The sequence below is a fragment of the Lycorma delicatula genome, chromosome 2 (assembly GCF_047948215.1).
Source record: "Lycorma delicatula isolate Av1 chromosome 2, ASM4794821v1, whole genome shotgun sequence".
Classification (NCBI taxonomy): Eukaryota; Metazoa; Arthropoda; class Insecta; order Hemiptera; family Fulgoridae; genus Lycorma; species Lycorma delicatula.
The window spans coordinates 57,511,820-57,536,674 of record NC_134456.1 but is presented as its reverse complement, the minus strand read 5'-3'; the positions used below and the strand labels follow the sequence as shown (position 1 = coordinate 57,536,674).

Here is a 24,855-nt window from a genome sequence, read left to right as displayed (position 1 = left end):
TTTAAATATATTAAAAAAATAAGTCATTGCAGATTTTTCCAGACGAAATTTATAAACATCAATATATTGAAATAAATTCCACGCTTTGTGCACCCTAAAAACTCTATAATAAATTTGAAGGTCTTTAGAAAGCTGTAACTTTCTTGTTTAAAATAATACGTACATATGCAACAAAATATTTTTTAATTAATTTAAAAAAAAATATTTTCGTTTTATATAGAAAACAGACCAATTCTAAACTATCGTGCTGGATTTCTTATGGTCAGAACAAAATTTTAATCACGATCACCATATTGATTTTCGTACATCACTGAATAGTAAACAATTTTGTGTAAAAGAATTTATTAAACTTGGCCTTTTTCTCTTTTCAAGTTTGGCCGACTGTCGACCACGTGAAGCAAAGATTTTGCATCTATTTCTCTTTCTTCTGGGCATTTTATTTTCTGGTATTTCAGTAGTCCTTTCTTTCACTTTAATTTTGCCTTCTTTCTTTTGAGGAGACATTGTTGGTTTCTCTTTTCTCCTTCTCTTGGATACCCTTGAGATCTTGTACCAGTTTTCTGAACAAGGTTTTTTCTTGACAATTTCTTCAGGTATTTTTATTTTTTGAGAACTTTTTGAACTTCTAAATTCTTCTTTTTTTATTATAAACTTTTATTTAATTTACTCTATGCCCTTTGTCTCATGACGGGATGGTCAGAATTTTGACAGCAATATTTAACCTAGGTGAAATAGAAGGCTAAAATTTTGCACGCGTGTTTTTTCGATGACAGTGCATTGTGATAACAAAAATTTCTATAAAAAAATCCATTTTCATGGAAGGTTTGTTGTTTGTAAATAACGAAAATTCAAACAACGGTGCACGTGTAAGAAAGACGTCGACCCAGAATGTCAGCCAGTTGTACCTTCTGCTATGGAAGAAAATGAATAGTCTATAATGTGAAGATGGGCTATATATGGACAGCTATTAACTAGTGTCAGTGAATCACTATTCTTATGTACAAATGTTTTTGAGTCGATTATTCATTTTGCTACATTATTATATTTCAGAATAAATCCATAAGAAAGAATTCCGGCAGCAAAATAATTAAGATAATCTTTAGGATGCAAAAGACCCGATCCGGTTCATGTTGATTTTCTAAAACATTAGCATACAATAAAACAGCACATACTACTGTAACATACTTATTAACAACCAGCTTAATGCTTATGTGAAGCCAGCAGTGTTGAAAAACGCCCTCGATCTCAGCGTAAAGGAATCATTCTGCTTCACGATAATGTCCAGCCTCACACGGTTTAGGTAAGTCGAAAAACCATCGAAAAATTGAATTAGAAATTACTACCACACCACCTATAAAGTTCTCACTTTGTTCCATCGGATTTCCACTTATTGGTCTACTCTAGAAAGCGCTGCATGGTAAGAGGTTTAAAGGCAATGACGACGTCAAAAAAAAAAAAAATGCTCTGAATTGGCTTCGATATCAAACATTTCTTTGCAACAGGCATAAGTAAGCTGATGGGATGAGACAGATGTATTAATTTTGCTGGTATTATATTGAAAAAGTGAAAAAAATGTCACATTGATTAAATAAACAGATTTTGCTCCAGAGAAATATTTTTAAATATTGAATGCCCCTTGTACATTGTTTTTTATTTCTACATTTGTATTAATTTTTATTTGTTTTATCATTTATTTAAAGTAGAACTCTTGATTTTATGAATATACAAATTTGAATCATTTATTTTATTTCATTTTAGTTTCTACACTACTATTTAAATGCACAACTGTAAATTTGATAATTAATCGATTTTTCCTGAAGATGAACAAATAAATTAATTTAACATTCACTATTGTTAAGGTGAATCCTTATTATTTTTATAGTTTATATAAAATACCAACGGTGCCATGCTAAGAAAATTTAATCTCTGATTTTATTTAGCTTCCTTATCTTTAATTATACTGTACGTAATCCCATGGCTATTTCAAATTAAAGTTTTGTTACTTATAAGTTCATAATCTAACTTACTAATAGAGTTTATGAGAATATCGAGATAAAACGATCATAAGTCCAATACGGGAACGAAAATTATACTTCTAACTGTTGTTATGTCACGTTTTAATTCTTATCTACCAAGGTCACTTCTACACTGAAATGTACTTTGTTAAATTAGTTTGGTATGATTAATTTAACCTTTTTATATGTTTATATATACAGATATATTTTTTATTAAAATTTGAACGTAACATACTTATTAAGATGTCATGTTACATTAATGTATTCCTGTGGAATTAACATTATTAATTTAAACAGATAAAGGATAGTAATAAATTAAAGTACGAGTAAATTTTTTTTTCTAATGTTTATCAGAGTTGTGGCCATTTATTCGTGTTTAAAGAAGAAAATGCTTTAATGAATGTATATATATATAATAATTCATTTTAATATATATATATTAAATTATATATTAATATATATATAAATAATTTTTTTGTTGTTGAAGAATAAACATTTTAATTATTTAGTGCAACTGAATTTTTTGTTAGTGCCTTAATTGCTTATGTAATATAAAAGCATTCGCTTGCCTATTTAGTCATAATCACAGAATCTTTGTTTGGAATTTCTCATTCAACGATATTAAAATTTTGCAAAATTCCTCTTAGGTCGTAGATAATTAAAAATCTTTAAAATTTCTTCACGACAGTTGGATTAATTTTTAAACCCATAATAAAACAAAAACTTTGTTAAAAAAATGATTATAATCTTTCCAAAGATTAAGAGGTTTAAGTAAATTTTATACGTGATCTGTTAATTATTTTATTAAATTAACAGTTTTTCTTTTATTGTTTTTTAAAATGCTTAAAATAGAAATGAGGAATCAGCTAATATTAATTAAACAACGTAGACCGATTTCAGTTATAGTTAATTCTTAAATTTTTATTAAACATTAATATTATCTTAACTTGAAGTATGTTATTAAATTCAGCAAAAAATAATTGTCTCAACCTCCAGAGTAGTTGTGACTTTTATTCAAACTGTTCCAGTTGTGTATTTGATCGTAGTTGGCATTTCTTACACGATACAAAAGTTATATAATTTTATTCACAACCTTAATGGAAATTATACCAAATGGAAAAAAATGTAGGGGTAACTTGTTATGATATGATAATTAATACATAATTTTGTGAAGTAAACTATTTTAGGAAAAAAGAAAGAATAGTTTTTCACTAAACAACAGCTAAAAAATCATATATACACTCCTGCGCGCGCGCGCTTTGTATTGTTGTCACTCTTTATTACATAGTTATTGTATTCACAGCGTTATGACTACTAGTTTTACATAAAAAAGCTTTTAAACCTACTGTAGAAAATTCATTTTTAATATAAATCTGATAATTTTTATTTTTGTCAGCTGCATTTTTTTTTATAGTTGAAAAAACTAGTCAAACATCTTTTTTTAATTTTTGTTTTTTGGACCGTGTCTTAAAAATAAAGTCAATCTAACTACAACATTTTAACAAATTACAATTATTTTTTAATTGTCTAGAAATTTCAGTCATTTTAATATAAATAATAAAACGTATTTTGTCTTTTATTTTGTACGAAATTTCTTTGTAAATAGATATTTTCGCAGCAGAAGTTGATGAGAGGAAATACGCTATCTCAGTAACCTTTTTCTTCTTCAAATTCATTTAGGATTAATTCCTTTTCTCTTAACATCTTTCCAATTTTGTTCGTCTTAATAAATAACTAGATGAGCGTAGGCTAATTTGATTAAATTCTTGTAATTAAAAAAAAGTATATATATATATATATATATATATAAATACATTTACAAACTAAATTATATTTATTCTAAGTGTTAAGTACACAAAGATTGTTTTGTGTTGTATGATTACCAGAAAAATAAGCCCATCTTATTTTGATTAAAGTACTGAATAAAATTGTACATATATATACATAATGTACATACACGTATATATAAAAGAACATCCCGTGAGTGATTCGTAATAAACGACCAGCAAAAACTACTGAAGATAAATTAATGAAAATTTGTGTACACACTCTTCTTACGGTGGTGCACAGTAAGTAAGGATTTCTGTTAAATTCCGAGTTTAAAATGGAATAATAATGAAATTTATTATTTTTGTAATTTTTCGGTAAAAAATGATGATATTAACATGATTTGTAGTGTGTGTAATTTTAATACAAATATCTAAAAACCAATTTCTAGATTTTTCGAAATTTTATTTTTAAAAGGATGAAGAAAGGTAAAAAAAATTAAACAATGATTGCAAATTTTCTCCATTTCCGACTATACCAAAAGAGATATTCACTAGGTTGGGGCTTGCAAATACTCTTCAATTAAACATCTGAAAACCATTTTCAAGATTTTTGAATTTCAATTTTTTAGGGATGTAACGCTGTAAGGTACTGCTGCTCTACTAACATAGTCACTGGCACTATTATTGTATGTGTGACTCAACTGGCTGCACTTACCTCTGGTTTCTTGACTAAAACATATGGAAAAAAAAAATTGATCGCGACGAGAAACGGAAGTAACCATATAGCGTGGCCGAAGCCGCAACGGGAATGAATATATATATATATATATATATATATATATATATATATATATATATATAGAGAGAGAGTAAACTGTATTTTATTCTTTCCTAACAGAAAAATAAATTTAATTCAATAATAACTTTTAAATGATTAAATTTCTGAATTGTTATTATTTATATTCCTTATAGTTTTACTTTCAATATTTTTTATAAACAACTGTTTGATAATTCAGGGTTTCTCTTTTTATTGGTTCTATCGCTTGTAACATTTATATCCTCTTGAGATTTTATAAATATATACTTCAGTAGATAGAAAATACCCAAGAGTTTATACTTTAGTAAATAAGATACACCCAAGAGAAAATAAACGTGAATTATATTGCATTTTTTTAGCACTACTTAGCCCTATTGCGTTACTGAAACTTAAAACGCAAAATCACCACTCCTGATCTTTAGATGTAAGCAAACAAATTTTTTTTTAAGCAATTATATATTCAATAATTTTATGTTTATGATGCTCTATATTTAAAAAAAATGTATTTAAATACGTTAATTAGATGCATTTATTTAAAATTTCAGCACGAATGGTATCAAGGTTGGTAAGAATGATATTTATAATTTGTACATTTTTCCATTAATTTTTCATTAATACTATTCTATGAGCTGTAAGAAAGAATTTTATAAGAATAATTGACTCATATTTTAATAAATATTAAAATTAATATAATAAATAAGAGTATCTTATTTAATTAGAGAGACAATTCAACAATGTGAAATGTAATGTGTTAAAGCTACCAGCTCCGGTAGGTTTCCCAGTCAGTCCTACTCTCGTGAAAGCTTGGAAAATTCTTCTTCTTTATGACCATTGTGCTAAAATTCAATATCACGGGAGAGTGATCGGACGTAGATTCAAGGTTACTTTCCCCACGTCAGTCTAGAAAGAGCCAATTATCAATGTAATAAAGAACTCAATGTAATAAATCAGGAGCTAAACAGGTCACGTCCGTAGGCCAATAAGTTGGTTCTAAGCCAGAGATAATATTGAGTAGCAACCTCGTAATACACTCCTTTAAGAATCTTTCACGAGTAGTTGTTAGTCTAGAACCCCAGAGTACACGTTTCGCATTCTTGTTACTACCGCAATAAAGCGGCAACCTAGTGAGTTGAAGTATTCAAGATAAATGTCATCCGTTATCGCATTACAAAAGAGACACGTAGAGGCCCAAGCCAGTCTTATATTTCGAACGAGGTTGCTTGAATATGGTTGGTCCTAAATGGAAGAAGCTGAATATACTTTATCCCATTTTTGATCAGAAACGCAGTACCTCCATGCGCTCTACTGCCTTCTGAATAGTTAGTTGTTTACACTGTAAGGCGCTGCGGCTCTACCAACACAGCCACTGGCACTGTTACTGTATGTGCGACGCGACTGGCTGCACCTACCTTCGGTTTCTTGACTAATACATATGAAAAAAAAAAAAATTTCTCGACTATTCAAATTGTTGCTGTCAGTAAAATACGATTCGGAAATAAAAACAAAATCTAATAGCTCGGTTAGGATCAATGCCTGTAGGTTTATTTGCCGATTCACAATGCCATTTATGTTCCCATGACACCATTCTCAAATTCTTTGCTATCGGCAGAGCTTAGTGATCACTTTTGTCAATAGAACCTGTGAGATTTCCGATCTATTGCATTAGAAACTCAGTTTTCAAAATCAACTTCTGAAATTTATCCTCGGTAGTAGAATTATCAACTTTGTTACGTACTATTGCTTCAACAAATGATCGAATGATGGGGGATGAACATTGAAGTGGTTTCCAGGATAAAAATTCACATTCCTAACTGATCGCTGATTTAGCAAGAGGAACTGTTATTATTCGGTTGTTATCATTGTAATAATAAATAAATATATTTATTGTTTAACGGTGTGGTCTAGTAGTAAACTCGTCACAAATCACTTGTTTAACAGCTGATTTTCGAAGACGAAGGTTCTGAGGTTCAAATCCTAGTTAAAATTAGTTAACGTTTATACGGATTTTAATAATAGACAATGGATGCCGACAATGGATTTAGAGGTTGGGATTCAATTAACCACACACTCAGTAACAGAAGGCCTGAGCCTGTACAAGGGTACACCTCATTTGCGAGTCACACATATCATTCTGATCTCATTTGGCCCGGGGGGGGGGGTGTTGCTTATTGTTTACTAGTTGAACAGACAGCGTCGTAAACATTAGAAATAATAAAAAAAGTAATAGATAAAAATAGATATTTTTATTAGAAATATAGTCTTCTTTTACGTATATCACGACAAATATGCTAAGGAGTGGTTTTGATACTCCAAAGGAAGTAAAATAAATTTTTTCAATATTTGGATGGTAAGAAAAAAAAAAGTAATAAATCTACGGCCAGATCAGTTTACAGGTTTAAAAAAAGTTATTAAGACTAGAAAAATATTAACAAAATATAAATTAAGATAAGTGACAAAATTCAAGAATAGAACAAAAAAAAACACAGAGAAGTAAAATTGTAGTATAAAGTGAACATTTATATTTATAAGAGCACAATTTATATTTATAAATAATAATTAAAGATATTTTTCCAAAAAAAAACTTTTAAATTCAATCCTAACAACTTTTGTAAGTAAAGAATAATGTATTTTTACCGACAAACACAATTTCCGCCAAAACAAAAATGAGAGAATACGTTATTGAGAGATTCAAGTAAAGAAAATAATTTGAACGTGACGATATAACATCTCACTGGCACGGGTAGATTTATTCTCCTTAAAGCATTAGATGAATAAAACATTTCTTAAGAGACACAAAACAAGGAAATGAAATCTAATGAGTTAAAAATTGAAATTTTATTAATTAATGTGAAGTTGTAAAAATAATTTAAATACGTTTTATAATTAAAAAAATAAAAATAAAAGATTATATATATATATATATATATATATATATATATATACTTGATTCTTGATTATATATATATATATGTAATAAATCTGTATTATTCTTGAATATTAAATTATCTACGTCCTTTTTCAGATATAATTAACAAAAAATGCAACAAATTAATTATAGACGAATATAACTTTGTTTAATAAATTATCAAATTTATTTGATTTTATTTACAATGGTATAGTTTAATAATAATTATTTATGGACATACGAATGAAAAAACGATAGCTTCCATTTTCTATATGTTTAATTTAACAATTATGTGTTAAGTGAATTGAAATTAACATAATCGGAATTAAAATCATATTTTTTTCATATGCAACTAATAAAAATCAATAAAATAATTTTAATTATTGCAGACAATTTCAGCCAATGTAGATATTTTTTTCGGATTCGTGATCTGGATAAAATACTGACGCATAAAAAAGTATCTTTCAAAAATTATAAATTTTATATATACCTATGAAAGAATTTGCGTAAGATTCCTACTGAAGTTTTTTCCGATTTGTCAAAATAAAAAGATTTTCAGTTGATAACAGGATTCTTTTATTACAGTTTTACTTTCCCGGCGAATATAGCTACAGTGTTAAAGGGGACAGTATATTGATTATGTTAAAAACGAGTTTTTTCCAAAACCTTTATATTTTAGGGTCCAACAGTTCATCTAGACCAAAAAAAAAAAAAAAAAAAAAAAAAAAACATATGTATGTATATATGTGGTGTCGCACTGCTTTTGGCTTTTATCTCAGAGTTAAAAAATCGATTTTCTTCAAATTAGGATCAATATTTTTAAATAAGGGTTATTGATCATATTATTTTTTTTTAAATTCGTTAAGGGGATGCGAAGAAACCAATTTAGATTTTCTTCTGAGGCATTTTAGAAAAAAACTTTATTAAAGCAAAACTTTAACCTACGTTGCATATATAATTAACCAAAAATTATTTTTTTCAAAAAATCAACCCCCATCCTCTTAAAGTTCCAGTAAATGTTTTTGTCTTTTTCTCTCTATCTTCCTTCGGTTTAAATATTTTTCAAACATTTTTTGAAAGTTTATGCTTGTACGTAGAGCTATCAAGAAATGTTTACAATTTTTTTTAAATCATAGTTTTAGAGACTTTTTTTGGAAATTGTTTATTTCTTATTGAAGGGGGTGTTAGATTTAGAGAAAATTTTACTTATGCACATTTGTTAATGTTAACCTATGTATGAATGTTTTTAGAAAACGTTTTCTTATAATTTATTTTCAAGCTTCAAAAAATATTTATTCTGTTTTTTTATTTTTTTGGCTCTAACTCATTTAATTTTCATTATTAATAAATGGGAAAGTCATACAATACTTAACTATTTTTTTTCCTACGATTTAGTTTGTTTTTGAATGAAGAAAATAGACACCAATTTTTTAATATCTTTACATCATATAAAAAACATCGTGAGCTAAGAGAATAGGTTAATAAAATATATATTTACCATTCTTTTGGTGAGTGATAACTAATTTTTTAAAATATTACGAAACTAAATGAGATTATATATAAATCCTAATAGGATCTTCTTTCATGTGGTAAAGATGTTAAAAAAAAAATTATTACCTTGTCAGATGTAGAATAGTTACATTGTTGCTTCTTAGTAGGATGTTGCTCTTAAAACACGACTGAAAAATACTGTTGACCATTAATCAAATTAATTAAATTAGGATTCTAAATCGCTTAAATATATTACCAAACGTTTCAACACTATAAACATATTATTTGTTTTGTATTAAGAAATTGACATATGTAATGTATTACTTTCATAAAATCTACCACTTACAATCTGCTACGTATTCACTTTTTAAGAATATTACAAAAATAAACTAGATAGCCATGGGTATAAGTCAGCCGTTCAGCTCTCGTGTTTTTAAAAATTTCATGATATATTTGTATATTACTTCCACGTAAAGTTAATCCAGGTACATCCAGACTGAATAGTGAAGGAAATTGAACTAGATTTTGTAGCTGCCCTATTCAAATAAGAAGTAAATGTAATTTCTATCATCCCAAGATTGACCTATTTTCAGTTAGGTTTGTCAAAAAAATAATTAAAATACATTTAACAATATACGACTGATTAGTTTAGATTTTATAAATAATACATTCTTCGATTTTTTTTTCATTTTAAGTAAACAGGAAACTTGGTTCAAAAAAGATTGCCAACTGAACTTAAATATATGAAAAGAAAACTGAAATCAATACAAATATAAATAAGAAAACAAAATCAAAGTTTGATGCTTAATTTTGAAGTAGAACTCCAGAAAAGTATGTAAAAACTACGTTTATTTTTGGAATAATAAACTTTGAAAAAAGTATGATGTGTTTCTTGACAGAACTTTAATTCATAAGTAAGTAAAAGAATTTTAAGTGTCCAAAAATAAACTTTTCCGGACTGCTTCTTATTAGAAAGTTTGGAAATAGAATTATTGTAATAGTTATTAATTTAAAGTTATTAGATTTTAAATTACTTATTTTTAAAATTGACTAGAAAGTGGATATCATAATGAAATATGAATCGCGTGATATTCATTAAAGTTATTAATGATTATTTAATTTTAACTAATAAATCTATACTGAAAATAAATGTCTGCAAGATTTTTTTCATTTTTATCTATCTTGAATTCTAAATTAAAATAAACGGCCGGAGAATATTTAAACTAGCCCAGTTCTTTTTTGCAAAATCAGCAAAATTATCATATTGAAATGATCATAAATCACGGAGAATATAGTATGATATGCCATAAATATGTCGAATATGTATGATAATACATATTTATGATTAACTGATATATGCCAAATTGAAAACCAAAGTTAAGGAATATATATTTTTTTAAATTTAAGCATAACATCTGATAAAATATCGTTTCTTTTTTAAAAAATACAAGGAAACATTTTTAAATATTCGATTTTCCATTTACCCCATTTATTTTTGTTGGGCTAGGAATAATTTTAGTTAACCGGAGAATTAGAAAATACCCGAAAAATAAAATCCGCATTTTTGGAAGCCAATTTGCACAGTGGCCAAGTATCTGGCAGAAGCCAATTTTCATACAAAAAACATTGGCTAAGAAACAATACAGAAATTGGTAACTAGTGAGCTACAACATTCCTTTTCCAAGTTTGATATTTACTCTCATATTTTATATCTGGGGGTCAGTGTTTGTAGACAGTTAACAATTTTCGGGGTTAGACGTCATATATTGTTTCATCCTTACATGTTATTTTTACTTCCTTGTACAAAGTACAAGAAAATATTGCAATCGCGAAAAATTTCGGTTTTCAAATTTCAACGGAAATATCCATTTTGCTAGTTTCAGCGTGATGTCTGTACATACGTAAGTATGTATCAAAAACGATTAGCCGTAGAATGTTGAAATTTTGGATTTAGAACTATTGTAACATCTAATTGTGCATCTCCCCTTTTGATTGCAATGAGACTGGACCAAAAGTGTCCAAAAAAATTTAGAATTTCGACTTTTTCTTAACTGCAGTAATAAGCCGTTATTGAGAGCTTTTCAACGATATATCATAAGTGGTACTTATTTTGATTGGTTCCAGAGTTATAGCCAAATAAATGTTGAATTAATGAAATATTTGTAGCTTACAAGGGGAAGATACATCTTCGAATCCGACTTCATTTCCTTTTTTTTTAACCTTTTTTTTTTAATTTAAAATGTATTGATTTATTAATAAATTAACTTCTGATTGTAAACAATTTTTTACAATAAATTATAATTCAATAATAACAATAAAAACAAAAAATCAGAAGTTATTAGTGAATAAAATTTTATGTACTTTTAAAAATGTGTATATGTAATTTAATAGGTGTACAAGGAAGTCATGTGGTGTCTACATCAGATTTTTTTTTACTGTAATGAGAAGAGAAAATAAAGTATAATTAAGTCACAAGATAAATTTTTCGTTATTAAAAATTACAAATATTCCAGTAAAACGCATACTCGGGCCGTAATTAAAAGTAGTTCGCAAAAAAGATATGAGATCTAATAATTTTTGCCGAATTACAACCGTATTTTTCAATTGAGCTGTTTTTATAATTTTTGCAAGGTAATCGAAATTCTAGGTCTTGTTTTTAGAAAAAAAAATTCGTCTTTGAGATTTTTACATTTATTTTCGGGACTAAGATTATTCAAGATTTAGGTATTGACAGATTCGTTTGCTAATAGATAATAAATTAACAATTAGATTGATTAATTAGTAGTGACTCCTAACAGATAAAGACACGCTGAGGAATACGTCTTATAAATTTTTCCATTCCAAAATACAAAATTACGTTTAAATTAGAAAATTAAATTTCTGTACTACTTTGGCATTTTTTGTTTTTACACTTCGTAATTAAAAAAAAAAGTGGTAGTGGTATTTACATCATTTACCGATTCACAAAATACTACTGAGTCACAAATCACAAATGTTATAAAATGCAATATTCCATGATATCATTATAGCTTGCACGAAAATAATGAAGCCGTTGGGATAATTCTTTATAAAAATTGTGCAATCCAGAATTATATAAAATTAGAATAATATTTTTTTTTACTCTTCAGTTATTTTAAAAAAAATAAAACATTCTCCAAAAGATATTTACTTTGCTTTAATTGAAAAGGAATGACCTAACATCAATAAGAAACATCTACGTTTGAAGTTTTTAATTAAAACGTTTTATTTCATTTACAGACCTGTATTTTATTAGGCATCGAACGAAAGTGGCTTTATTAATTGATTTCAAGTATCGATGTAACAGTTTGGAAATTTCTGATATTATCTGAACATAGTAATGCTCTTTTTAGGAATTTACAATACTTAATTAAAGTCATGAAAATTAGTTAGTAAATTTAGATGGTATTTAATCTCATGTTCAGCTCATCTATTCGGTTCCGATTACTAAACTAATATTACTTATGAACTATATTGGTGTAATATTAGTTATTTCAAATATATCTTGCAAAACATCAATTGTAAAAAAAAATTGTTTCAGGTTTACAAGTTTTTTTTTTAGCAGAACGCTGATTTGTATTTCCAAAATCTTCTTTTCAAAAAGAAAATAAGATTTCAAGTAATACTAAGAGATAGAAAAACATAATAAAAAAAGAAGGTAAGATGAATTACAGAAACAGCGAAAAGGAGAGAGAAATTTTTCGTGGGAAGTTAGCAAAAATACCAACAAAAATTTCAACATATCAAAGTGAAAGCAAATTAAAGAACTGTAAATAGTTAACATCTCCACAACTTTGAAATTATCTTTTCCTTATTCAGTTAACAGTCTTTCTGTAATTCACTACAACTAATTTTTATGAGTAGAGAGGCTTTCAATAAATAACAAGTTATTGTTACTAAAATCATTGTTATTTGAAGTTTCGTTACTTTTTTACTTTCCTAGCATCATAACTCTAAATCTGTGCTGCAAGAAGGAATGTATGGTAAACAGTAAATAAATGAGGTAAAGGTTGTTTTGTCATTTCTTGAATTTCATGTCCTAGGGACCCCAAAAAACAAAAAAAACAAAAATATATGGGGGTAATATCATACGAGCGTCGGAGTGTTTGAAAATTAATTGCTTTTGACTGGATAAACCGATTTTGATGAAATTTTGTACAGAAATTCGTGTATATGAGGGAATTTGTGGGTGAAATTTTGAAGTTGATATCTCAATGATAGAGGGGGGTTTAGTGTTCAATTTTCTCAGACTTTTTCAAATACTTTTTATTAAGCACAGTACGTGCGTGAATGCTGCTTATCTTACCATTTAAAAAAAATAAAATTTCCCAAAATTACCCTTCTCCAAAAATCGAAAAAAGCTATCTTCTTATATATTACATATTTTTTAAAACAAATTTTGTTTAATGTTTTCCTTGGCGTAACAGTAATGCAAGCGACCTAAAAAAATACTTTGTGGGGAATACTGGTGCTGGGGAATCCGATAAAAAGTTCAAAAATTTTGAATTCTTCAAAATTTTTTTGAATTTCTTAAACTTATATTAGTATTAAATGTTTAAATAACAAACTTTTAGTAATAAAATAACATCATAATTCACCCGAAAAAATAAAATCATAGGAAGATTTTTATTTATTAACCCACCGGGTTAGTCTAATGGTGAACGCGTCTTCTAAAATCAGCTGATTTGGAAGTCAAGAGTTCAGGCGTTCATGTCCTAGTAAAGTCAGATATTCTTACATGGATTTGAATACTAGATCGTGGATACCGGTGTTCTTTGGTAGTTGAGTTTCAATTAACCACACATCTCAGGAATTGTCGAACTGAGACTGTACAAGACTATACTTCATTTACACTTATACATATCATCCTCATACATCCTCTGAAGTATTATCTGAAAGGTAATTACCGGATGCTAGACAGAAAAAGAAAGATTTCATGGAAAAAGAAAGATTTTTAATTTATTGTATATTTTTTAGTGAAATTATTTAAATTTTCTTCCATTTAACATAGTAAACGCAGAAATATCAAATAGATTCTTGCAATTAGAGGCAGGGGGCAGAACAAAATAAAAAAATACCGACTTTTAAATTTTTTAGTTTTTTTGGTTTGTTGATAATTATTTTGCAATAAAACTTCATCATAAATTACCCTTCTCCAAAAAATAAATCGTAGTTAAATTTTTTCATGTATCATTTATTTTTCTACTGTATAAGAATAAAAAACCAATAACAGGAAAATATTACAAATTTTTTGTCAGATTTTTTTAGTTTAAATTAAATAAGGTATGTGAGATAAGAGTAATAATAAACATGATTTATAAATAAATAATATATCATTATTTATTTTATAATAATATATGTAAGGAAATTTTATTGGTTCACACTTTGCTATGTTAGGTTAAATCCGCATAGAAACCTTCTCTAGGAGTAATCATCCGAAGACTAGTTTTTATTATTTTGAAGCGTACCAGAACTTCGCATTAAGTTGATTTTTGTTACGCATTCTTGGTCAGCGGTTCATTTAGTTTTGTTTGAAAAAATAGAATTGTGTGGATTTTTACCGGAGCCATTTTTAAGAGTAAACGTCTGTGATTAAGAAAAGCATTCAAAAAATCAATAAGAAAAAAATTTACACTCAATTACAACAGCTGTATTTATTTATGTTGCTAATAATAAAAATTAAAAAAATAAAAAGAGAAATATCTAAAAATTTTTTCTTCTAAAAATAAACAATCTTTTCGATTAAGTGAATATTTTAGGTTTAAACGAATGAACAATTTTTTTATATAAATCATCCTCATACCGTATAAAATTAGTAGTAATTAGCAGTTATATATTTAGCATATATGTTCACAAATTTAATCATAAAGCTGGTAGTAACATTTGCATTTCATGCTAGAGTTATTTCTAACAAAAGATCCTGTAAAAAGGACTAGTTTATCGAAATTAGAACGAGATTCAAAAAAGGTGTTGACGCTCTTAAAACAAGTTGACTTCTTTTATAATGGGTGTTTTTGTTTAGAGTGATAGAACGTTTGATAGAGATAGCTGTCATTTGTTTTGCTTTGTCATTTCAGATCTGTGAGCATTAGCAAATGATGATGGAAAAACTGACGCCGGAACAACGTTTACAAATTGTGGAAATATATTTCCAAAATCAATGTTCTGTTCTCCGAACGTTTAAAGCACTTCGTAAATTTTATTGTGCACATAATCGTCCAGTTTTGGTTTCAACAGGGTTGTGCCATACTCATACTGCAACCAAAACAATCGATTTATTGAAAAAACAATTTGAAATGAAAATCATTTCACGAAATGGTCCATTGAACTGGCCTTAAAGATCATGTGATCTAACGCCAATGGATTATTTTGTTTGGGGATATGTGAAGTTTCAGGTTTATGCTGATAAACCAGCAACAATTGACGCTTTGGAACCAAACATAACTCTTGTTATTAACGAAATACGTCCCTCATTAGTTGAAAAAGTGATTCAAAGTTAGACTGATCGAACACGATTCATCGTATGTCATGGTGGACATATGTCCACACGACTAGCTTGGAACCGGAAATTATTTTCAAAAATTAAATATCAGAAAGTTATCTTTCAGATAAAAACAAAATTGGTTTCAAACTTACTGTTTTATGTGTTTTATTTCAATTCAAAGTACTATCACTCAAAAAAACACCCAGTAATATATTTCGTTTAATTATTCAAGTATCATCATACTAGTTTTTAGCTGAATAAAATCATTCTTCTTCAGAAATAAGATCCATTATCGTTTTTCCTAAGTAATTATGAATTCATTAAAATACGATTGGTGTAAAATATGTTGATGGTTAAAAATAATTAAAATACAACTTTTACAATTAATTAATCGCTAAGTATTCATTGATTCAAAAAAATTTGATGTGAACACTATATGACTTCCTTGTATGTCTATTAATTTACATATACATTTTTAAAAAAAATCAAAAGTACATAAAATTTTTTTTTGTTAATAACTTCTGATATTTTTTTTATTGTTATTATTGAATAATTAATTTTTTTGTAATTTTGTTTACAATCGGAGGTTAATAATTTATTAATAAATCATATATATATATATATATATATATATATATATATATATATAAGTTAAAAAAATAAGATCCCTCGTAAGATCCAAATATTTCATTAATTAGAATTTTATTTGGCTATAACTCTGGAACCAATGAAAATAAGTACCACTTACGATATATCGTTGAAAATCTCTCAATGAGAACTTATTATTGCAGTTAAGAAAAGATCCAAAACACTTGGATTTTGGGTTTTTTTGGACACTTTTGGTCCAGTCGATTGCGATCAAAAGGAGAGGTGCACAACTAGATGTTACAACATTTACAAATCCAAAATTTCAACATCTTACAGCAAATCGTTTTTTAGTTACGCGAGGTATGTACATTCATATGTACATGCGTACAGACATCAGGCCGAAACTATTCATTATGAATATTTCCGTTTAAATCTGAAAACCGAAACTTTTCGCGATCACAATACTTACTTTACTTCGTACAAGGAAGCAAAAAATTTTAATATAATTTTCATAAAAATAAAATATGGATATTTCTAATCCTATACAATTAGTTATGTTTCTTGTTTCCCCTCGCCTAAATAAATGTCAAATGGATTGAATGTATTATACGTATTTTATCATATTGAAAAAAAACCTTATAAGATTTTTAACATTTATAATAACATAACTAATACCATATTTTTCTTTATTTAATATTAACTTAATATGTTTTGTGTTGTAAAAACTTATTTTTGTATTTTATATTTTATGATGTTTTATAAATCTCTCTAGAGCGATCTGCAAAATACGTAAATGTTTATTTTTCAATAAACTTTTTATTTATCTTTTCTTATATTTCTTCCTATAGTAGAATATTATTTCCTTATTTACATTTATATAGGTAGCCTGCATTTATTGATGGAAGTACCTAGTAATTTTCAATAACAAAGATTACTGAATTTATATATACATTTTTTTGTTGTTACTTTGAAGGCATAAAAATATTTAAATTAGTTTTTAAATTGTATTTAAAGCGTAGTAAACAATGCAGCTTTTTCATTAAATCGGGTTTGTCTATGATCAACGTCTTACGTTCCCTGTATTTAATATTAAGTAACTGTGCAATAGTAAGTAGTTCGATTCGTATAAAAATATTATAAATTATCATATGTTACAAATTTATTTTTGAAATTTAACCGATTACTATATATTTCTCACAGATTTTCATTACTTAAACTTATTACTCTTTGCGATAATAGGATCATGAAATTATATTACTTACTTATCGACAGTACTAAAATTTAGTCTCCTTGTTAATATTACTAATCTTTATATATATATTTCTTGTGTGCGTGTGTGTGAAAGTGAACTCCTCCTAAATGGCTGGACTGATTTTGATGAAATTTTGTGTGTGAGTTCAAGAGGATTCGAGAATGATTTAGATTCACAATTTGGTCCACTGGAAAATGTTTTTTTAATTAATTTTTTATTTATAAGTAGTTGTTGATTTTGGAATGTTTTACATTGGATCCGGAAGACTGCACTACCATCGCAGTATCGAATATTCAATAATATTCTATTTTAATTTTAGTTTGTGCTGACAGTTGGTGCTGCGATCAAATTGAGAAAAATATTTCGTAATTTTGTGTTATTATTGTGTTACAAAAAATCGCGATGAAACAGTTTTTTAATAAATAAGAGGCTAATAAATCAGATGGCAATGTAAACATAGGAAAACCAATCAGATCAATGCAAGATGGCCGCTGTCAAACACAACGACCAATCACAAAGAGCCCGTATGGCCGTTGCCAATGTAAACAAAATCACAACTGATTACGTAACAAGTAGGCAGCACTGCGATCGCGTTTAGAATTGTGCGCGTATTGAGAAATATTATATTATTATTTATTGAAATAACGTTTTAAAGTGTAATTAAAAAATATACATTGTGCAAATTTGTAAGGTACAGAATTGAAGTGAAAATTTAAAAAAAATTTATTTATGTGTTGTTGATCTTGGGATGGTTAAGGTTCACAATTGGGTCCGGTAGGCAGAGCTGCGATTGCGTTTTAGAAGTTTTTTTTTTAATTTTTGGTTTATCAGTCAAACCCGGTAGTTGGTGCTGCGATCGGATTCTAGGAATTTTTTTTTTATTTTGTTGCTTTTTCGCATATCAGTTACTTGCGTCGTAGCTTAGTGTTGTTCTTACATTAAAATTCGTATTTAGAGAATAGTTTGAATTAAATCAGTAGGTAGTGCTGTTCTGACAATTGGATTTATTTACATTCTCAATTTTATAAAGTTAAAGGTGAAATTTTATAAGGTTCCGTAATGTTTTGTAGGTTTCTTAATGTTCAGTATCAATTGTAATGATTTTGCAGCCACAACACCTTTCGTTAAAAAATTATTTTCCACCGAATACTTTGATTAGAGTGGTGTGAATTAAATCCGATAGGTAGTGCTTTTGTTTTGCTATTTGGATTTATTTACATTCTGACTTTTATAAAGTGAAAGGTTAAATTTTGTTAAATTGCTAATGTTCAGTTTTTTAAGGTTTTATGAAACTTTCAGTTTTCATTTAATCTGTATGTATACTCAGATGTAGCAATAGCGAAGCATTGCCGAGTCTGCTAGAATTGCGCGCTTATTGAGAATATTATATTATATTATTATAATTATATTATATATTATATTATAATTATGTTATATTATATTATTTATTGAAATAATTTTAAAGTTTAATTAAAAATTGTACATTGTGCAAATTTGTAAGGTGCAGTATTGAAGTGAGTATTTTACATGATTTTTAATGATGTATTCACGTGCATTCAATAACAATCAACTTAACCTACAAATTTAAATTGTCAGTTCTCATTTGATTCTATGTAACTTATGAAGTATTGAACGACTCTTTGAAAATAAAAATTTGTAAAAATAAAAGTTTGTAAAATAAATTATAACATTTATAAAATTAAAATATAAGTTACTTATAATATAGTTTAAAGTATATTTAAAAAATTGAATTTATAATGTTTTAGCTGATTAATTTTTAATTTAACGTTTCGATTTTTTAATTCAATTTTCATCGGACATCTCAATATTTAGTGAAAATAAATATTAACCATACTACACATAATTAATCAATAAACCTATTACAATAATACAACAATCACAAACTGATAATATCATACTAATAGTCTTTTTAATGAAATTTAGAACACATTCCTGCTAATTTTAACTTAATTAAGTTACTTATATTTATGTGTGTGCATTTATTACACAATAATGCCGCGTCAGGACAACGTCTGTTGGGTCCGCTAGTGTTATATAAATTATGTAACTTGTTTTAATATATTACAAATGATAAGATTTTTTTATTTCTTACAGTTCTATTTTATGTGAATTACTTATCGAAACTCTTCGAGAATCGTGTTACATATTTTCTTTTCAGTGGAGGAATGAATTTGAGTTTGAAATTAACATTTTATTTGTCGTAATAAGAAAAGTACTGTATTATATATTTTAATGCAATTTTTAACAATCGTTTTGATATTCTGTAATTAGATTTTTAATTAAATTTTATCCGAAAATTTAACATTTATATCGTAAGTTGTTAATAATTTAGCTTTTCTTATGAAAGCTTTCAATGCCTTCGCAATGTAATAACGAATGACACATTAGCTCACGCAAATTCAAGATTAGTAAAACGATATTAATCTATCTTAATGTTAAAAATATTAAAATGTTACATACAGAGTGAGTCAAAAGTACGGAAACCTCACAAAAACTTAAAAACCGTTCCAGACAGAATTCTGTAACTTTCAGGAATGAGGAATCGGCCAACTACTTTACCTTTTAACGAGAAATAAAATTTCAACACCTTCCTGGGTGGGGAGGGGGGGGGGCAGAAGTTGTAACTCAAATATCTTTAAGGGTTGTAACACCCTTTGTATGATACATCATTTTTAAAGATCTCCTTAAGCAAATAAAAATGGTACAAATAAAATATTGCTAAGATATCTGTACCCTAATGGCGGCAAGATAAATTTTGGTTTTTTTATATTGCTAAATTTAAGTTCAAATAATAAAATTAAATAAAAAGAAATTACTTTTAAATTAAATCTAATTTAATTAAAATTTAATATAAATTCTAAAATATTGTTATTTATAACACAAAAATTTTTTTTTGTTCCGAATAAATCAGAAAATAAATAAAATATTTTCACCTAATCGTGCTGATCAGGTTATTAAGAGCTGATGTAGCAATAGTAAGAGACTGATGGTCTCTTACTATTGTTGCAAAAATGAAGCTTACTTCATATTGTGTAAATTTTCAGTTAGAATTTTTCCTTACTACACTGTAAGTTTCTTATGAGAATTTATTGCGATCGGTTGGCTAATTGATTTTGTTTACCTTTACAACATTGTAAGCCGATTTTGTAATTTACATCTTTTTTACCTTTTTTTTGCAATTGTTTTTACTAAATTTATTTTTTCTCTGCTTTCTTGTAATATGCTATCAATATTACTTAATGAACGGGAGAGGGCCACACTTTTAATGATGAGAGGCTTTGGTGATATCGTTAGGTCGTATAATGCAATTTATGAATCGTTCAATGCAACATTTATTAATCGTAACCCTATTTCAAAAGATATATTGTCAAAAACCATCAAACGATTTAAAGAAATCGGGAGCAGTAATAATAGGGAAAAACCAGGGAGGCCTAAATCTGCAACAAATCGTTAGAGATTATGTAAGAATTTATTGAGAATCCTAATTCCTCGAAAATTCGTCTGATGCAAGAACTTAATGAAGGTCATTCAAAAACATTCAAAGACTTAAGTTCTGAGAAATAATAATGAACAATATTTGTGCACACCCTATCTTAATAAACAACATAGTTTTAGTGATGAGGCCGCGGTTTTTGTTGTTTTTAATGGCAATGTAAATCGTCATAATTACCGATACTGGACTAACATTAACCCACACTGGTATCGTGAGGCACATGCACAGTATTCAAAGTAAATATAGAGGCAGGTGTTGGACGATTGATAGAGCTTATATTTATTGAAGAAAATTTAAATGCAGTGAAGTATGGGGCTTTAATTCTCGACCATATCATTACAAACATTCAAAACGTTGGTCCCATTTTCCAAAACATTTGGTTTCAACAAGATGGTGCTCGGCCTCATTTCGGTCTTCAGGTACGAGAAATTTTAAATGCATTTTTTCGTGGAAGATGGATTGGCCGAAGGGGTCAAATAGAATAACCAGCAAGATAATCCGATTTGTCACAGTTCGATTGTTTTTTATGGGGCCACTTAAAAAGTATTGGGGCCACTTAAGCGCCAAGATATCGAAGATTTACATAAAATAATTCGTGAATCATCACAAAATATCAATAGGGAATAATTAATTAAAGCAGCATCATCCTTTTACTACCGACTGGCACACTGTCAAACAAAAGAAGGAGGACATTTCGAATATGTATTAAAATGAAATGTAAGTGAATAAGCAAACGTTGTGCTTAACAAATAATTAAAAAAAAGAAAAAAATATTGGATAATATCCAATTAATTAAATTTTTATAAATTTATTTATTTGCGATAACAGTTACTTAATGTATTTTTTCAAAATTCAAAATTTATCCCGCCTCTAATTTGGATACGTCATCGTATCAACTTTTTCTTTATACCATTTTTTTTTTGTCTTAAGAGACCTTTAAAATTATTTATTACATAATAGGTGTTGTTATTTTAAATATTTGAGTTACAACCTCTGAGCCAACCCCAAAGAAGAGGTTGAAATTTTATTTTTTGTAAAAAGCTAAAGTAGTTGACCGATCCTAATCCTGAAAGTTATAATATTCTATCTGGAACGGTTTTAAAGTCGTTTCTTTACTTTTGACTTGCTATCTAAATTATTTCTTTTTTTTTTTTTTTTGGCTTCCTATAAAAAAATATTCTTATTGGAAAGAAATAATAATTAAATTTTATTCTAAGTAAGGGTACTTTTCTTCTAACTAGTGTGATTTTGATTTATTTATACTTAAAGCGATAAAAAAAACATATTTGTTTTATCAAATTTGTATTATTTACTTCTAGGTATTTGTTAATTTTTTTTTGTATCTAAACAGTATTATATAATATTATTTATCATTATAAGATAATATAAATATTATATTATCTTATAAAATAATATATCTTATTTCACCTTCAATGAATTAATATATGATTTATAATAAGATAAGCCTTTCTTTTGAAAATACACTTAAAAATCCATTTACTTTAAACAATGTAATAAATAATCATTTTAATTCATTGTAGAAGAAAATTGTTTAATCAGGTTGAACTATAACAATTTTTTTTTAATTTGAAAATATAGTAAAAACTATAATATTCACACTACTAGTTCAAATTTCAGGCGTACAATAATCCTGCGAAAATTTTGTAAAAAAAAATGAGAGTTAATAATTTGAAGTAAGTGACTATCTGTCACTGTAACACTAAATTTTTCATTCAGTTAAGATTGTTCGTTTTTTGAGTTTTATATTTCGTAACTTATTCACGGTTATAAATAAATAATCATATCTGAAAAAAATTCATTGCATATTTTTAACGATTCGATTAACGATAACGATTAACGATTTTTAACGAGTGAATTTTTAACGTGCTCTTAAATAAATAACTCTATAATTTTTCTACTCCTATAATGGTTTTTTAAATATTTTGAATTATTGTTTTTAAATGACATCTATTTTCTGAATTATTTTTCTATCAAACATAATATTTTTGGATAATAAAACTATTACTATTTCAAAAGATTTTTTAAAAAATATCTGCTTTTTTTCGCACGCGGTTGTGAGTATGAGCGTAAGCTAATAGTTATGTTTGAGTATGCATCAATCATTTTTATCCATGGCAAATAAATATCCGATTTCAACAAAATTGAAGATACAACTTATAAATGAATAAATTTTTTAAAAGTAAATTTTGATTATACATTTTTATACAGTTTAAATAACATTTTGCTAAGCATTAAATATACATGTATATATAAACTCCTAATCTTAAAAATAACTCGTGATCTTAAGCTTTTTATAGAAATATAGTAGATTTTTTTTAATGAAATAAATATTTAAGAAACTGGTTAGTATGCGGTATTTTCTGGTATTTGTTGTTTTACTTTTAAAATTACCTATTCAATTTAGTTACATGAGCAATATGTTTTTAAAAATAAAAAGATTATTACTTGACATCCACGATGGTTCTTTTCACCCATGGTGAGTTTTTGTTATCAGTATTTCATGAAATGACAATTTACTAATCGGATAGTTTTGGGTGATATATATTGAAAGTTTCAGTGTCATTTTTATTTTATGGTAATAGTTCAATTACTTTTAAAAATATGTGGTTTTGTGTTACCACTACTTCAAAGAAAAATAAAAGTTATTAACACTTGAAAATAATTGTAAATATAATAAATTTGCTTATTTATTTATACAAGAGTGAAAAGTGGCTGACATCCAAAAATAGTTTCTGGGTTAGATGATAATTATTTTTTTACGTGTTATAAAGGCCGTTTTGATAATTAAAATAACAAATAACCAATATTTAATGTACTGATACGAGCATTATTTTCAAGAAGATATTTTATTTATACAACTTTCATAATAACGTAGATTTTAGGGCATATTTTGTTAAAAGAATTTTTTAAAAAGTAATTTTTTGTTTGTATTTAAGAATGTATGTTTAAATTTAACTATAAAATAACCATTAAATAAAATTTTGTAAAAGATTTAACGAGAAATTTTGTATAAAATGTTATAAATACTAAATTTAAAATTGATCATTCTTGTATAGTATCTGACTAAAGATAATTTTATTCCCAAGAAAAATAATATTTTGCATTTATACCAATTATCAAGCACTAAAATTCTTTTTATGAATAAACAGTTATTTCTTATCCGTTTTTTCTAAATCTGCGAAATGAAATAGTAAGAAAAACGTTACAATTAGAGTTATTTAAAATGTTTAAATATTTTGGTAAATCCTGAAAATTATTACGACTAATAATATTTTCACCGTTAAAAAAATCAATCTGTTGTTAAATCAGTGTATCTAAAATTTGTAATAAAACTTTTCTAATAACGTACTTTAGTCGTGGGACTATTTATACGGAAAAAAGATGGTTTTCTTAAATATTAAATTGATAGACCATATATTTCGTCACATTCATAATCACTCACCGATAAGGGTGCACACTGTCACTTGTTGCTTGGCGTCGGGACGCGTCGCTGTATGAACAATTTGAGAGAAACCTCAGCGTTTTATGCGTCTCTGGGCGTCACGAGTAACGCTGCTGCGCAACAACATGCACCCACATTATATTTATCCCTTACTATGATAGCCTCTAACGTCACCCATTTTGGTGGGGGAGTATCATTCTTAATTTAAGTTGTACGGATAACATTTTTGTAATTAGATGATAATAAATATCATCCCTTACACGTTATTTTGTTGGTTAAATTATTACTTTTTTTGTAATAACATTAAAGAAATTTCTTAATAGTGATTTATTACAATGCTCAATTTAACAAAAAAAGTTGAAAGTTGCTTTTTGAACTAAATTTATAATGCAAAAATATTTAATTATATTTATCAAAAAAAAAATTATAAAAATTAAAGACTCTAAATATGAAAATAATATAACGATATATATATATTTTTTTAATTACAGTTAAAAAACTTATTACTAAGTAATATGTTCAATATTTATTCGTCGCAT

The 24,855-nt window shown here is 27.0% G+C and overlaps 1 protein-coding gene across 1 annotated transcript in view; it reads right to left on the bottom strand.

Moving 5' to 3' along the window:
* The window catches only part of LOC142318821 (uncharacterized), a 114,599-nt gene extending 90,185 nt beyond the window's left edge, over positions 1-24,414 (bottom strand). Inside the window, exon 1 of the mRNA XM_075355333.1 lies at positions 24,317-24,414. The gene's annotated coding sequence lies outside the window, so the exon portion shown is untranslated. The remainder of the gene's footprint in view (positions 1-24,316) is intronic.
* Positions 24,415-24,855: the final 441 nt, after the last annotated feature.